A 14,318-nucleotide genomic window follows, 5' to 3' on the forward strand; every position below is an offset into this window, starting at 1 on the left:
AAAGCAAAAAAAATGAACAAATTATTATGATGATAATAATAATAATAATGGAAACAGGGTTGCATGATGGCTTGCTGGGTAGCATTGTTGCCAAACAACAAGAGGATTCTGCACTGGTCTCAGTCCCTCCGTGTCAAGTTTCATGTGCACTAGTCTGACTCCGACAGTCTAAAGACGTGCATGGTAGGTTAACAGGAGACTCTATAACACGAAAATAGCCAAGTGCACATTCAAACCTCAGCAGGGCAGGTGCTGGATCAGGAATGCATAGCAGGCGAGAAAGTTATCCGCACACACAGGAATTAGAGCTCCCGTGTTTTATTCAGCAACATCTCCACCAGTATGGTCTTCGCCAGACAAACCTAATCTTAACCCTAAAGCTGGTTTGCCTGACGAAGACCATATTGGTGAAAAAATTGCTGAATAAAACACGGGCGCTCTAATTCCGGCGTGTGGATAAATTTATCTCCTAACAGGAGACTTTTAATTTTAAACTGGTGACTGACTCCCTACCTTCTGCCAAATGCCTGCTGATCCTGCCCCCTGTGCCCATATATCACGCGGACGTCAGTGTTTGAAAAGCTTGACCATTAAGGTTCCTAAGATATGATTTCCACAGCACTGTGTTCCAGATGGCTGCGCGGCGCTTGCTCGCTGATGACAAATGGATTTAGTTATGACATGTTTATAACCTAGAAAGAACTGTTTACTGTCCAGCCCTTTCAAGCTCAGTGTCTCCCTTCTGACAAGTGGAAAATGATACATCCTCTTTGACCTGTCCTCACAACACAATACTGGCAACACTTATTCCCACAATATACATGCAAAGCGTGCCCGTACACACACACAGACACACACACACACACACACACACATACACACACACACACACACACATTTGTTCCGTTGGCATGTGGACACTGCTTGGCATCCAGTGCATCATGTTCTTCATAAATGTTATGTCCATTATAACTCTGTTATCCACTTTCAATGTTGTATTGTGTAAATTGTGTGAACACAACATCCATTGCACGCTGTCCGTCTTGGGAGAGAGAACCCTCCTCTGTTGCTCTCCCTGCGGTTTCTTCCTATTTTTTCTCCCTGTTAAAGGTTTTTTTTTAGGGAATTGTTCCTTATCCGATGAGAGGGTCTAAGGACAGGATGTTGTGTTGCTGTTAAGCCCACTGAGGCAAATTTGTAATTTGTGATATTGGGCTACACAAATAAAATTGATTTGATTTGATTTGTCTTCCTATATTTGTGGGGCACCCACACTGACGACATTAATTCTCCGGTCCCTAACCTTAAACTTAACCGTCAAAACTACATGCTAAACCTTAACCCTAAATCCAAGCCCCAACCCCAAAAGTAGCACCCCGAAGTCATGGGGAATGACAAAATGTCCTTAGCACAAAGGTCCTCACTTTACTGTATTTTTGTAACTGTGAGTTATAAAAATACCAGAATTTGTGGGGACTTGTGGTTCCCACAAATACAGGAATAAAACACACACACACACACACACACACACACACACACACACACACACACACACACACACACACACACACACACACACACACGATCATCATCAAAAATGTTCATATCCAATTGTAAACACGCATGAATGATCATACACCGATCAAATTCGTATGTTCAAAAGGCTTTATGCACGCATACACAAACACATGTTTGTGCACATACACACACCCTCACACATAATGACGCATACGAGTGTTTAGACTTCATTCTGTGACGGTTTCATTGTTTATGAGAACACACATTGCAGCAATGGACCAGCCTTTGCTTAAAGGAGCGAAAGAGGGAAATTAAAGGGAATGTTTTACAACCTTGCAAAATTACCAACATATGGAGAAGAATGCTTGACCTCCTCTCTCCACTTGGCTCCACTGTTCAAAGACATATTTAGAGAAAGGAGATAGGAGCTTGGGGTGTGTGTGTGGGGGGGGGGGGTATTGGGAGCGTATGTGTGTTTATGCGGTATCATGTGCACATGTGTATGCAGTATGCATTAGTACTCCGTGTTAGTGAGTATTTGCACATGCACATATTCGTTTGTTATGACAGTGTAGAATGGACAGTGGTCCATTCTTTGAACAGAGCATGTCACATTGCGATTGAGCTGGCTAATATATACCAGCAGTGCTCCACTTTCCAGTTTTGGCTCCGCAACCTCGCTCACCTGCTATCCCCTTTCTTCCTCATAGTTCCCATCATCCACTTCCGCATATAATCTAATACAGTTAAAAGTATATTGCTCTCACAGTTATTTTCAAAAAAAGGCACGTTAATTCCACGATGTAAAGCGAATATAGACAGCTGACAGCGAATATAGAGTATAGACAACAGATTTAGGCAAATGGCGGGGTCCGGAGCTCAACTGGATTTGACATCAGCACCGAGCCAAACAGGTTTTTCTAATAATCTTCCCAGTCAAACATAATACACAACCATATACTGTCCGGCCAAGAAGGAAATAGTAAAGTGAAGTGTGAGAGGGATTCAATAGACAACTGGCAAAGGAACAGTGGAAACCCCCCCCCCCCCCAAAATATTGTAAAAATTGATGCATGCACAATAGAACAAAAGTCATTTGTTTTGTGCATTAACCTTATCTTAACGACATCATAGTGACTATTGATCTTCTCACTATTTTGGTAGAAATGAGTGGAAATATTTGCATGGCCTTTCTTCATCATATCCCACCAACCGAGCTGCAAACATTGTCATACATGTTTTTGCTCCATGCTTTGGTAACACAAACGTGATCTAACCACTGCCCCGGGTCCTGAATGTCTTTCTTTTTTTCCTTTTTTTTTGTTTGTTAGATTTCCCCCCCTTTTTTTCTCCACAATTGTACCTGGCCAATTACCCCACTCTTCCGAGCCATCCCAGCCGCTGCTCCACCCCCTCTGCCGATCCGGGGAGGGCTGCAGACTACCACACGCCTCCTCCAAATCATGTGGAGTCGCCAGCCGCTTCTTTTCACCTGACAGTGAGGTGTTTCGCCAGGGGGGACGTAGCACGTGGAAGGATCACACTATTCCCCCCAGTTTCCCCCTGCCCCCCTGAACAGGTGCCCCGACCGACCAGAGGAGGCGCTAGTGCAGCGACCGGGACCATACCCACATCCGGCTTCCCACCCACAGACATGGCCAGTTGTGTCTGTAGGGACACCCGACCAAGCCGGAGGGTAACACAGGCATTCGAACTGGCGATCCCCATGTTGGTAGGCAACGGAATAGACTGATACGCTAACCCGGACGCTGCTGGGGTCCTGAATTTCTGGTTGAGACGAAGCTCTCTCGTGATTTGCACATCTCTCGAACCTTCTCTCTCCAGCAACCAGCAGCGACCCACCAGCGTCATTTGCTTTAAGCACAGAGGCATCTCATCTAACACCTGAACTTGACCATTAAAATATTGACAAGCCCAATCGAGGTCAAACGAGGGCCAATGCTAACAGTTTGAATTGGCTTACCGTGATCCTCTTCAATACACTTTCAAAGCAGGACCGAAATCATTGAAAATATACACAGGCACCCAGTGCTAGGTGAGAACCGAGACTGTATGTGTGCTCTGAAAACACTGATGCTCCTCTCACTTTATTTGGATAGTTTCCTTGCTTATTTTCACTCCTAAGTGGCCCAGAGTAATCAAGATCCCAACTGAAATATTTTCTTTGCCGCCGGTGCCATTCCGCCTGTCGTTTACATTCTGGGGGACCATCTCGTCAGGCCCCAACTCTCTCCCCCAAACCAGGGATTTATGGAAGATTAGGGAAAACTATGTAAATGGACACTGCTCCAGCGGAGACAAGCGGAACGTGAAACCCCGGGAGAGGAAGTTGGGAGTCGGAAGAGAGCTTCATTGAGAGAAAAGAGGGGGGAGGGAGGGGAGAGGAGAACATCCCAGGGACATTCCCTCGGAAATCTGTGGATTATCCTGCTGGTTTTAATGAAAGTTGTCAGGATTAGGTATGCAGGTCCACCAAGGGTGCTGGGTGGGCAGAGAAGGAGGGAAGGAGGGAGGGAGGGCACAGAGGAGTGGGAAAGTGGGTTAGAGCTCAGGGATCTGTTCTATCCTACATCTCCTAATTGGAGGTAAGATCTCCATGGATGCCGAGGAGAAGGGCTTAGTGATGGGGCCTTGAATGAGAGGGAGGGGATGAAAGGATGTGATGACAGATGGGAGAGAGATGAAAGAGAAAGAAGATGATAGACAAAGAGATAAGAAAGACACTCTCATGCATGCAGGTGTAAAAATCATGCGTCCATTAGATTGGTCACTCACCCAATTAGCTCCTAGAGAGAGTATGGAAGGCTTTTTTAGTAACTCTGATTAGTGTAAACATCTCTCATTCTGTCTCCCCAGCTCATATTCTAACTTTATCTCTGTCTTTAAACTTGTTCTGTCTTTATCCTCTTCTCCATCCCTCCCCCTCCCTCCTTCTTCTCCATCCCTCCCCCTCCCTTTCAATCCCCCTTACATTTCCCTTTCGTTTTGCCTCTCCATCTCACTGCATCTTCTCTCTCTCCTCTCTCTCTCTCTCTCTCTCTCTCTCTCTCTCTCTCTCTCTCTCTCTCTCTCTCTCTCTCTCTCTCTCTCTCTCTCTCTCTCTCTCTCTCTCTCTCTCTCTCTCTCTCTCTTTCTCTCTGTGATGAGATGGTCACCTCACTGTCAGTGGTGATGGCTAAGTGGGAGCTTGAGCACTTCCTTAATCAATCTGGTTAATAGAGAGGAGCTTGCTCGCCTGTCTTTCCATACAGACACAATCACACCACACACACACACACACACACACACACACACACACACACACACACACACACACACACACACACACACCACACACACACACACACACACACACACACACACACACACACACACAAACCTGTCAACTGTCATACTCAGTCAGCCTCCCAGTGCAGTCAATGAGCTCTTCAGCACACAACACTGGAGAGGGGAGTAAACAGATTTCACATATTACTGTTGATGAACACACACAGAACGAGAAACCCATAAAAGCTGGGTAAGCATACTTAGGCCTGCACATGTGTAAACGTTTGTGAATGCCGAAGGACATGTACAGGAAATCATATAGCACATATTGACTAAAAGGCAAACACACACAGATACCCACAAACTATCACACAGACATTGTTATAAACACACAGACAGACACACTCACACATACACACACACACACAATCCACTGTCAGTGGAATATAGGGAGACAGCTGGGAATGTCACGCATGCACACTCAACAGGCTATCCAATAAAGAAGAGGACACCGAGGAGGGCGAATACCTTGATAAGCTGTGGTATGCCTTACGTAAACACTCAGGTCTTTTAAAACAGGCCATGCAGAAGATGCCCGTCAATTTATGCAACTCACAACACATGCGGTGTATCGTTTGCTATTGAAGCAGCAAAGGAGCAGGAGGGGCTGCCAAGCAACCAGCTGCTCATCAATATCACTCACAAGCATGGTATGCAGCTGTGTCCTGTTTTCACATTGTGTGTGTGTGTGTGTGTGTGTGTGTGTGTGTGTGAGAGTGTGAGAGTGAGTGTAGAGGCAGTGCTTCAAATGAAGATGTTTCTCCTGACACTTTATCAGCACATTATAAATCTGCTGTCGATATCCGGCCACATCTGCCCACTGTTTTGGATATGTTTTTCTCTTGCTAAGGCCCAACTCCTTGTTAATCTGTCTGCCTTTCTCTTTATCTGTTTGTCTCTCTGGTCAGCTCTCTCTCTCTCTCTCTCTCTCTCTCTCTCTCTCTCTCTCTCTCTCTCTCTCTCTCTCGCTCTCTATTTGCTAGTCGATATCCTTCATTTTCTGTTGCACTGTGAATAGTTTAACCATATGCAAGTAACAAACAGCACCCTTGCCTATGAACTGCGATATGTCTTTCTTTCTTAATTTCTTTCTTCTTTTCATAATTTTTCAAACATCTCTCTCTTCTTGTTATTTGCCCTCATCACTGTTCTCACCGTCTGACCCTCCTCCTCCTCCTCCCCAGCTACCCGTGTGCCATGTGCCACTCTCTCGGTTCCGTTTCAAGGAGGAACTTTCCTTCCTAATCCATCCCAGCTGTGGCACATTGCACGGCCAATTAAAGAAAAACCGTTTGGTTCGTCCCCCCCCCCCCAAACGAGGCGACCACATGTTTAAGTACAACCTCCCCTATGCTTGGCCTTCGCCCCTCGGGACTTCGCTTCTTAAGGCCAGGGGTCACGGCGCGGGAGAAAACCACAGGCTACAGACAAACAGGACAATTAGCCATGACGCTGACCGAGCGTCTGCTTGCAGCCTCCGAGGAGGTCAGCGGGGCCGTGTCCCTGCAAATCTATGGTAGAGGAGAGAGAATGGAGAGGGCAGCTGTCAACAAGGTGATTTAGCATTACTCTAGCCCTCTGCGCTGATGTCGTGTCGGCAAGGGGTGTGGGGGGGTGAAGGTTGAAACCACAGGGAAACCGCAGAGTTGATGGTGTGAATTGGTTTGAATGCTGAGTAGGAGCCATTCTCTAACCATGATGTGCTCATAGAGTTATTGTCTTAGAAGGTTTTGGAAGTTACCCTGAATTGGGACGTCCATAGCTGGGGTACAGCGTTGTAAAATGGAGGTCAGGCATTAGTGAGTGGGGGCGCTCTGTGGCTAGCAAAATGGCATATAAATTCATAATGATGTTGTGCAGTGAGAGGGGTTGCTGCTGAAGGAAAACAAGAGCTGGATAACTTTAGATGCAGGTCAACAGATAGGGGTATTTCCCACTATTGTGCTCTGTATGTCACTGATATGTGTGTAGACATGTCCATGAACAAGTGTGTGTCCATGTTTGCGTCTGTATCCATGTCCTCGACGGTATTTATTTTCCACTCTAAGCCCCATTGGCGTCCGCCTCATTTCAGAGGCATGAAATTGAAGCACAGAGCATTTTCTTCCCATTGCGCATGGCATAAACAGGAAATCTAATCACATTGCCACAGCAATACAAGTCTAAATATTGTTAACACACGCAACCTTGCAGTGTACAGAAAAATCATACATAGGGATCAGGAAAAGTACACCATATAGATTTTCCTCTTTGACACAGTAAAGCGTTCCAAGTCACCGAGGTCTGCACAGCATCATATAGGCTAGTAGAAACAGATGCACTCAACGTCCCCACATTTTATACAACACTTAGATAGTTAACAGTATAGACAAAGCACTGCCGCCAGCACTCCCAATAAACTAGCATATACACAGTGTATGTAAACAGACTGTACAGTACAAACGAATGGACTTAAGGTAGCATTTAGTTAAACAAGGTCAGTTTAACAAAGCCTGAATATACACCAAATCAGAGAAGCCCTCAATTCTAAGTTCCAGCTCATTTGAGCAATCTTGGAACATATCTATCTATCTATCCATCTATCTATCTATCTATCTATAAAACTTTGTTAAATGAAACACTCAGCGGTAGGGAAAGTGCTCAACAGATAAGGAGCAAAATAATCCAGTGATTCAAGTAAATTCTTTAATGGACAGCACAAGCCTGTTTCCTGCCATAAGCAATTATCAGCTGTTGTATAAACACACACACACACACACACACACACACACACACACACACACACACACACACACACACACACACACACACACACACACACACATACACACACATCAGCCACTGAGGATGCACAAGTCAGTGCATTCTTAGTGCTGGTCCCAAGCCCAGATAAATGGGGAGGGCTGCGTCAGTAAGGGCATGTGTGTGTGTGTGTGTGTGTGTGTGTGTGTGTGTGTGTGTGTGTGTGTGTGTGTGTGTGTATATATATATATAAAAACACAGATACAGGAAAAAAGTTTTAATGCATAGCAGTACAGGCCTGTTTTGTGCATCATGCACTCATCAGCTGCTAAGCTAATGAGTGCTATATATATATAGCTACCCTTTATCCAAGCCACTTATCCTGCTCTCAGGGTCGTGGGGATGCTGGGGCCTATCCCAGCAGTCATTGGGCGGCAGGCAGAGAGACACCCTGGACAGGCCGCCAGGCCATCACACAGGGCCAACACATGCACACACATTCACACCTAGGGACAATTTAGTATGGCCGATTTACCTGACCTACATGTCTTTGGACTGTGGGAGGAAACCGGAGACCCCGGAGGAAACCCATGCAGACACGGGGAGAACATGCAAACTCCACACAATGGATGACCTCCAAGGTTGGACTACGATGGGCTCGAACCCAGGACCTTCTTGCTGTGAGGCAACCGCATTAACCACTGTGTCACCATAGATAGATAGATAGATAGATAGATAGATAGATAGATAGATAGATAGACAGATAGACAGACAGATAGATAGATAGATAGATAGATAGATAGATAGATAGATAGATAGATAGATAGATAGATAGATAGATAGATAGATAGATAGATAGATAGATAGATAGATAGATAGATAGATAGATAGATAGATAGATAGATAGATAGATAGATAGATAGATAGATAGATAGATAGATAGATGGGAGAAGGCACCAAAGGTGGTTGAGAATGGCAGCGCTAAGATCCTGTGGGACTTCAAGTTCTAGACTGACAAGCAGGTGCTGGCTAACCAACCAGACTTTATGGTGGTCGACAAGGAACAGAAGACAACAGTAGTGGTCAATGTAGCAATCCCGAGTGATGGCACCATCAGGATGAAAAAGCCTGAGAAGCTAGAGAAATACCAATGGCTAAAGGAAGAACTAGATGGGATGGGGAAGGTGAAATCCATAGTAGTCCCAGTGGCAATAGGAGCACTAGGGGTTGTGAAGCCACTCTCTAAACTGGGAGACTGGCTCCTGCAGATTCCAGGAACAACATCTGAGGTCTCTGTCCAGAAGAGTCCGGTCCGGCGCCGAACCCTCAAACTCCCAGGCCTCTGATAGAGGACCTGAGCTTGAGGAAGATACACATCACCTGACAGCTGATGATAGCTTATGGCATGAAACAGGCTTGTACTGTCTCATAAAGAATTTACTTAACTCACTGGATTATTTTGCTCCTTACTTGTTAAGTACTTTCCCTACCGTTGAGTGTTTCTTTTCAACAAAGTAATATATATATATATATATATAGTGTCTGTGAATGTAAAGCTGCTGGCCAGACACAAGTTGCAGGCCGACAGCTAGTGTTAGCATGTCCTTGCTATAAATATATGATTGGCTGCACTGGAAAATATCAAGCAAGAGTCTATTTCTTGTAATGTCAGAAATGTAAAAAAAAAGATGTCTGAAACAAACTCTGTGCTGGAACAGAAGATAGAGGGGGGGGGCGGTAGCTAAGTTCACATACAGACAGAACCACCCAAAAACAAACGGACAGTGTTGCTTTTCCCATTACCTTTTCAAAATTTGATAAGAACCAGAAGGAGAGTGGTGGAAACTATATCAAACCCAGATCTTTGTTCCTCCCTCACTCATGCAGTCAACTGTGTAATAACTAAATGGATATGAATGAAATATACAGGCTTTCTCCACTGTAACTGTCCTTCTGTTAAATCTCGAATAAAAATGAGAACCGTTTGTTGGACCCTTGCAGAAAACTGGTTAAGCTGTGGGCCAGCTGGTTGACAAGCCTGATTTAACATACTCTCAAACTGGAAAATGCTACATCTCCACACAAATGTCAACGCTGTCCCAACAGCTCCTCTTGCCGATCTTCCCTCTCATTTCTTTCCCTCTGAACCCGTTTTCAATTCCACGTGTATGTTGACAGACGTTCTCATGTGGACGACCTTGGGTTATTTCCTGTCTCCAGTTGTGGGGGTTAGGGGAGGGGGTGAAAGGTGAAAGGTCAGCCTTATACCTAGTGCTGTCTCGGCCTGTCAACACAACCTCTGCTCCACAACACCATTTCCCCCGGATCATAGTAAGTAAAAAAAAAAAAGGAGGGGGGGAGTAGTCAAGAGAGTCAATTATCTGTACCTGACATTCCACATAGTGATTACACATGACTATTACACATGACTATTACACCACTAGAAAAAAATGGATTTCTCTCTCCCCTCTCTCTCTCTTTGTCTATCTCTCTCCTTTCTCTCTCTCTCTCTCTCACTCTCTCTCTCGCTCTCTCCTCTCTCTCTCAAATTCAAATTGCTTTATTGGCATGATCATAACAAAATACAGTATTGCCAAAGCATTGTACAAAAACAAATGTTAACAAATACACATACAGAAAGAAGACAATAATATGTACGTATAATACATAAATAAAAACGAAGGTAACTTAAAACTGAGGCCTGGAGTAGATCAGCAGGTCATTTTGATTCCCTCATGTGGCGGCAGGCAGAGATACACTGTCCTGCAAGAACACAACTTTCTTTCATTTCCCCCCAGTATAATTGTTAGTTTTTCGTTACCTGATTTCATAAATTGTGGGTGTTTATTGCTGAATTTTTGGGGAAAAATTATTCCCTGATAAGTTGAAATTTTGGGCACTGTGTGAGGAAGTTCTCTCGTTCTCTTGCACTCTTTTTCTCTGTCTCTCGCCCCTCTCTCTCTCTCGCACTTTCTCTCTCTCTCTCTCTCTCTCTCTCTCTCTCTCTCTCTCTCTCTCTCTCTCTCTCTCTCTCTCTCTCTCTCTCTCTCTCGCACTTTTTCTCTCCATCTCCCCTGTCTCTCTCTTGCACTCCTTTTCTCTCTCTCCTCTCTCCCTCACTCTCTCGCTTGTTCTTTCTCCTCTCCCTCTCTCTCCTTTCCCTACTTCAAGCATTTCTTCCTATATGTCCATCGCACAATATGTCAAAAACATTGAGCGTTCCATCACAAGCACCCGCTGATAGGAACTACAGCAAATGTGCAGCAGCTGACCCGCCAGAGGATTTCAAAAGGTTCTTGCATTCCTGAAATCTCCTATCGCCGCGGGTTTGACTTTTCACCTCCAAGTCGGGTTCACCTAGGGCGAGATCTAAAAACTCCCTTTTGCTCCCCCCATGTTTTTTTAATGAAACATCAAAAAGGCCATAGGTAGGATGAGGTCTTAACACATCCTAACCATGCACTCTTGACCTCAATGCTCATTCCAGGCTTTTTTATGCTTTGTTCAATAGATGGTGATCAATGTCGTTTTACTGTTTGACAAAGGACCTTCCTCTGTAAGGTCAAAGGTGACAGTGATTATGACTAAGTCATGAAGCAAAGTGACCTGCCCCTCTGAGAACCTCCTCCCCTACTTTTAATGCTGTCCATCCAAATATCTTACTAGTCTCAATTTGATTGATTGCTCCCTAAATATAGCAGGGTCCAATCAGATGCCGGTTCCCATGGTTACTCACATTAGGGTTTGTGTGTGTTTGTCTACGTGTCTGTGGTCCTTATTAAGGTTGGCCTTTCTCAAATACAAAAAGTCTCACCCCACACAGATCAGCAAACCAAAATATTGGTCCGCTTGTGTGTGTGTGTGTGTGTGTGTGTGTGTGTGTGCACGCGCGCGAATTGTGGGGCTTGGTGAGTGGGTGTCAGTGCATGCATGTTCGTGCACGAGTCTCTGTGGCTCGGCGTTTGAGAATGGCGAACTAGGTCTCAGCTATAAGCGACAGAAAGGGATATGTTTTCTTTTCCATTGCCATGAGAATGGAAAAATATGGGGTGTAATGACTCTCCGTGAAATGGGAGTTAAACCATAATAATCATTACAGGCAACCACGCGCACACACACACTTGCACACAAAGGCACACATAGACATGGCCCCACATCAGCTGTGTCCTTATTGCCACCATATTTCCTCTGTGAAAACGATTGACTTAGCTTGTTCACGCACTCAACACAAGCACGCTTGCACTCGTTCACCCACAGTGATATGGACGCAAACAAACACATAGTTATGGATCCAAAGCAGCGAGTGTAAGTGGGTGCAAATATCACACATAAATCATGATGAATATCCAACTTACCACTGCAGTGTACACACAAAGCCTACAAGGAGAGGTACATATATTGGAAGAGAAACCTAGTATTTCTGTTGTGTTCATGCACGTGCATATATGCATGCATACCTGTGTGCAAATATGTATGCTGGTTCATGTTAAGGCGTCCCCCAGTACCGTTCATTCAGTGTCTTTGTCCACATCTGCGTCTAAGTTTTGCCTTCGTTTGATGGCTGGGAGAGGTGGTGCTGAATCGGCTGGGAGAGGTTGGTCTGCTGCATCCTGTGGGCCCAGGGACCACGGCCCTGCCTGGAGTTGCGTCCGAGGAGGACACACCGAGGGTGGTCTGACAGGATGCAGAAGCGGGGCAGGCTAAGCTAACTGCTAGCCCATGCAGACTGGCAGTTCCAACAGTCACCCTGGCTGGCGTTTGTTCCCTTGGACAGTGATTTTTTTTTGTTTAGTTCGGATATATGTGTTCTTGTAGTTTTTGGATGTGTTGCACTGCTGTGGGCTGGGGGAAACGACAAATAAGTGGTCCTGATTCCTGAGGTTTTATTGCAATAGCAATGCATTTACTGTTTACTGTGACACCGAGGACAGCAGAATTTGGACAGGGCAAGGAAGTGATGCTAATGGCCTTAGAGTAGTTTCCTGAAAACCTGCCATCGGCTGGGATTCCTGAAGTGACCACCGAGCCACCATCCTGACAGTTGTCAACATGGAAATAAGATTACCATACCATCCAACTCGGGTACCTGGACATCTTTTCTCTCTTTCTGTCTTAGGGCTGTCTCTTACCTGTATATATTCTGGTCGGCATTAATCAGAGATAGTGCACATGAGATTTGCTGGGTATGAAAAAAAGGAAGAAAAAAAAAGAAATGAAAAAAAAGACCATAGGTTTCTCTGTCATTTGTCCTTTTCATTCCGTCTCTCTTTAATCTCGTTTCATTGCTGCTGTCCAACCTTTCATCCTCTCCTCTGTACCCTTAACTCCTGCCCTCGCTTTGTCTATTCCACTGCTTCCTTTTCCATCTGTCAGTCCAGCCCTCACTCCCTCTGTCTCTGCCTGTCTGTCACCCCACCCCCCAACCCACAACCACCCCGCCATCTCTCTTTCATCATAGCTCTGTTTTTCTGCCGAGGTGAGTGTTGATAGCTCCCATATTGTCTCCGAGCGCGTCCCAGCTCTCTCCTCTTCTCTCCATTCCTCCCCTCTCATCCAATCCCATATCTTCCTCTGCCCTATGGATCTCCAGATCATCTGGTCCACATCAGACACATCACGGCCAAATGTGGAGCAAATAGAGTTCTCATCGTGACACTGCACATCGTCATATCAGGGCTGTTTTTCTTTTCTTTCTTTTTACTCTGCAGCTCACTTATTGCGATCCCCCCACCAGTTTAACTCATCTTCAATTTTGATTGAACTTTTTTCTTTTCTTTTTTTTCCCGTCCCGTGTGCATAGGTTTTAATATTCATATGCACTATTATAAATCAATGACACGAGGATTCCCCTGCACATTAAATTAAAACAATTGGACCAGCCGACACGGGCTGTTTATTTAGACAGGCATGTCCAGGGCAGCCCCCCGCCGATCCGCCAACTTCACTACATGGCTTTATACATGACTGTGAACATCCATCACAGCCATAGGTTGAAGGGGTTGCACCATGCGCAGACAATATCCCTCTACCAGGGTTTCTCTCTTGCCACACTGTCCGCGGTCGTGTTTCCCAGGATCCCCGGGAGCTCTGTCAACAGGGCGTCCAAGCGAGAGAGCACATGTGCCCGCATCTGTCTGCCTATGCAAGAGCTTGAGTTACACTTCCCTCTGCCAAAGACAGCCAGGAAAAACAAATGACATCCTTTTTTGAATTTTTTGAATCCAGGAAAGGTCTTTTTTTTTTCCTCCCTCCCCTCCTCTCCTCCCTGCTTCGACTGTGATAGATCCATCAACGTCGGCTTCCCGGTTTGAGCCAATTGTTCAGCCTTGCCATGGCTTGAAATGTTCCATATGAGTGGGTATCCTCTTTTATTACAACGGTAACTGCAATCAGGGTCGGTGTGCGAACGATGGCTGACATCCTGCCATAAAGTGCATTGGCCCATATGCTTGCAAGCCCTGGCACGTATAAAGAATAAAAGCAGACACACACGCCTACGTGTGGCGGCGCACGCGCGCACACACACACACACACACATATATCTATACTCATGCTTCTCAAGTATTGCACTTAAATAACAATTTCAGAATTTGTAAAAGTATGCACATCCATACATCCTGTTCGAACAGAGTTTATAGACTCAACCATAAAACACACCCACACACCCACCCACACACACATACACACATACACACACACACACACACACA

At 45.3% G+C, this 14,318-nt stretch overlaps 1 pseudogene; it reads left to right on the forward strand.

Annotated features, from left to right (window-relative positions):
* The first annotated feature begins 6,312 nt into the window (after positions 1 to 6,312).
* LOC130115194 (U4/U6 small nuclear ribonucleoprotein Prp4-like) overlaps positions 6,313 to 14,318 on the forward strand; it is a 51,399-nt pseudogene continuing 43,393 nt past the window's right edge.

Source organism: Lampris incognitus, chromosome 7 (genome assembly GCF_029633865.1).
Source record: "Lampris incognitus isolate fLamInc1 chromosome 7, fLamInc1.hap2, whole genome shotgun sequence".
In the NCBI taxonomy this organism is placed as follows: domain Eukaryota; kingdom Metazoa; phylum Chordata; class Actinopteri; order Lampriformes; family Lampridae; genus Lampris; species Lampris incognitus.